General features: G+C 41.0%; 1 pseudogene; it reads right to left on the bottom strand.

Moving 5' to 3' along the window:
• LOC101569201 overlaps window positions 1-2,384 on the bottom strand; it is a 54,871-nt pseudogene extending 52,487 nt beyond the window's left edge.
• Window positions 2,385-3,793: the final 1,409 nt, after the last annotated feature.

The following is a 3,793-nucleotide window of genomic DNA, read 5'->3' as shown; positions in this document are numbered from 1 at the left end:
TATATATATGTCAGATTCTTTTCACTTGCTTGGGAAATTTTCCTCTACTACTCTGCAAATAGTCTTTTTATGTCATTTGTGTTGATTCCTGCTGTTTCATTGATGCCAACAATCTAATCCTGTTCTTTGCCTCATCTTGCATCTGTTGAATTGCTATTTCTTGTTTTCTTGTTATTTTTAAGAGATATTTCCTTTTGTGATCACTAGCTTTATTGTTGTCTTCAAGGTCTGAAAGTCTGTCTCTAGTTTTCTTCAAGCAATTTTTGCAGCTTTCAGTGGAATTTTAAATTCCTTGGATATCTGTTTAAATCTGTTTCATGCATTTTAATTCTTTCCTGTATTGCTCATCTAATATTTTCATCACTTTTTTGCTCCATGATTTTTTTGTCTGTGTTTTTTAGATGTGCTGAGAAATTCTTACATGATTGTTGTCATTTTTTTTAACCTGAGAGATTATTTCTGATCTGATTTCTTCTATAGCCTTATGAAATTGTTTCTTTTCTTCAGTTTCTATCATTTCAGAAATTTTATGTGTATGACTTCCAAATTAGTCTATATCCTTGCCCCTTTGACTTGTTCTTATTGGACTGGAAGTCTGAGATTTTCATTTGCTCCTTCATTTTGACATTTTGGAAGCTCTCAAATTTCAGCAGAACTCAGTGCTGCTCTTGTTATATTTAGAGGATCAGGACATGGCTCACCAAGGCCCCTGAAGCTGTCAAATCTTAGCCTGGCTTCTGCAATTGTTGGGGATATGGATCAAAGCTCAGCAAAGCTCTTGAGGTGGTAGGGCATGTGAAGTCAGGGTCAGATTTGCTCTTATGATGGTGCAAGGGTTGGAAAGGGCTCACTTAGTAAGCCTCTTTCCAGATTACAGCATGGGTGTGTAGCACTGTAGTTGGCATATATGTTTAACCTTCTTTAACTTCCTAGTATCAGTGCTATTAGCTGTATCTTTTGAGCAGAGTTTCCGGTGGAAGTTTTGTGTCAATGATCTGTTATTAGTTGGCAACTGTATAACCTGCCTTTTGCCGTTCTCCTTGGACAAAGAGAGAGGTCACTGATGTCTTCCTGCTTGCATATGTTGAGGAAATTTCTTGTTCACAAGAGTTGTTAACTTTTGGTCAAAGAAAACAATAAAGAAACTCTAATTACAGATCCATCTGACCTCAACTATGGCTATAGACTTACAGGAGAGTTTTCCAGGAGTGCTACCTCACCTTCCTTTTCCAGCAGGATCTGAACTGTATTAATATCCCTATTCTCCACTTTCCTGCGACCTTCCTTAAGCTTCTCAGAATGGAAGAAGTGTAGGTCCTGGGTCGTTTCCTGTAGATCTTGCATATGGGTGATAAGCGTCATTCTCAGCTTTGGAAAATCATTATCTTTGGGGTTCTCCACCTCCACAATACTCCATGGGCAGAAGCAACCTCTGATCTTCTTGCTGTTGACTTCAATCAGCTGGTTGAATCTAACCACAGAGAATGGAATATTGGTCTTAGGAGTCTAGTTTGCTCTTTAAAGTCTTCATCTTCACCTGATTTTGCTTTTTTTTTTTTTTTTTTTTTTTTGTGGAACAGGGGATTGAACTCAGGCCCTTGCACTTGCCAGGGAAGCACTTATTCCACTGTGCCATCTCCCTGGCCCCTAAAGAGTCGGGAGGGGGGCACGAACTGGCAACCTCGTGGTATAGAACCCGGCGTGGAAACTGCTGTGCTAGGTCGCCACCTCTGATTTTGCTTTAGGTAAGTGATAGATTGTGATGTTATGTTCTTCAATTTCAGCTAGAATCCTTCAGTTGCTTGTGTTCCTTGAGTGTGAGTGTTGGCTTTAGCAATGACACGCACAATGTTTACCTTATTATGTACTGCTTTCATAAATGCATCATGTAAAGTCTTCAGCCCATCTCCAAAGGGTGAAGTAAAAGCAGCAGTGCGCCTGTTGTCAATGATGTGACACCTGTTTAAGGTACTCTCATCTTGCAGGTAGGACTCAAGTGGTTCATTGATACAGGAGATGATGGTCTTAAAACAATCCCTACAATTGATAGCATCCTTATAGTCAGGTGTGTTCACTACTGTCAGGCACAGCTTAACCCTGTGTTCTTCAGTCTCCATGGTTTAAGCCTCAGTTTGGACAGTTCTTCCAATATTCTCTGTGGCTCCAGGTATGATTCTTTCAGGATAGAGATCAATCAGAAATAGGCTGTTTATTAGAGTCGGTTCTCCTAGATCTGACTCACTAACTACCATCAGCATGAATTCAAAACCTTTTTTCACTGATTTTCAGTGTACATGATTGGGAATGTTTGCAAATCCAAAGTATCCAGCAGTTTTTGAATTTATAAACTGAATTGGTTTTTGTTTAGACATCTTTCATGTTATTTTTTCTATCTGCCCACCCACTGGAAAGAGGAGCTGACAATCACCAGGAGAGTTTTCCAGAGAAGAAAACCCAAACAGAATGAACCAACCCTGTATCTAGATGCAGTTGAATTGGTTTACTCATAACATCTAAGATTACCTGGGGCTCTTCAGAGGAGCTGGTGATGTCTGTGGACAGGGAGGGGCACTGCAGGTTCTCCTGGACCTCTTCAATCATCAGAGCCGGAAATGAGGGTTCTGGCTGTCCTAGGCTGTCTCTGGGTGTAGGCACACTCAAACTTCCCATACCATGAGTCAGGTGCATTAGCTGCCTCACATACAGCAAGATTCAGAGAAAGGCCTTGTACAGTCTCATGCCCAGTGTCCAGTTCCTCTGCACTTGAAACAGGAGCTCTTTCTTTATCTGTCCCTGGGTTGTTCTTTAGATAAAGGATGTGAGTTTAAACCATTGCTAATACATTTAGCCTTTTTATTTTCTGTCAGCTGGGCCTTGATTGGAGCATGGGTGGCTGTGGACCCATCTGAAGATTTTGTAGCTTATGCCTGTATGTGGGGCTGACTGAGAGATGAAATGTTCCCTTAGTGCTGCTCCCTGCCTGAACGATGGATCTATATTAGTATTCTACTAATATAAAAAAGCTTCTGTTAATTGATCATAAAACAAATCTGTATTTTCCTCTTTACCCTGTAAGACCACTCTGTTGTAATTAATAGACTTTTCAATGGACTCTTTCATCCCCATGTTAAGAGCAGCTAGCATACTAGACAACCTTTCCAGTCCATGCTGAGTGTTACGGTCCCAGTTTGACTCTGTTAAAGGAAAAATAGTTTCCTTTCCCTTTTTTTTTTTTGGCGGAACTGGGGATTGAACTCAGGCCCTTGTGCTTGCCAGAGAAGCACTTATTTCACTGAGCCATCTCCCCAGCCCTTCCTTTCCCTTTTGATGTATATTGTTTATCTGCATAGTTTCTAGCCTTTTGTAGGTTTCTCCATCTTTCATCTGAGGCACAGAAAGTGGCCAAGATGAGTTGGACATCTTGCTCTAAATAAAAACCAAGGCTCAAAGTTTAGAATCCATCAGAAAACTTACTAGGGTCATCTGACAATTGGCTGAGGACTTAGGACTGCCTGAGGAAGCTATTGAGGGAGATGAAGAATGTTGGGTTCCTCTGGGGCACCGGTGTCTAATAGATTCCCTTGGTTGCTTGGAAGGGATGGACTTGGTTTATTGGTCTGAGGATTCTAAGGGGGAGGTTGAGAAGACCTCCTAATGTGGTTATCTTCTTTACAAAAGATCAGCAGGACCAAGATCCCCTTGAAAGACAAATAGTTTTCTTAGAACAGGGCCATTCAGGGTATCTTTATCTTCTTGGGGCCCACCCTAAGGACATTATCATAAAATCGTGAAC

This window comes from Octodon degus, unplaced genomic scaffold (assembly GCF_000260255.1).
Source record: "Octodon degus isolate 3935 unplaced genomic scaffold, OctDeg1.0 scaffold00272, whole genome shotgun sequence".
Taxonomy (NCBI): Eukaryota; Metazoa; Chordata; class Mammalia; order Rodentia; family Octodontidae; genus Octodon; species Octodon degus.
The sequence above is the reverse complement of the archived record's forward strand: the minus strand, read 5'-3'. Positions and strand labels throughout refer to the sequence as shown.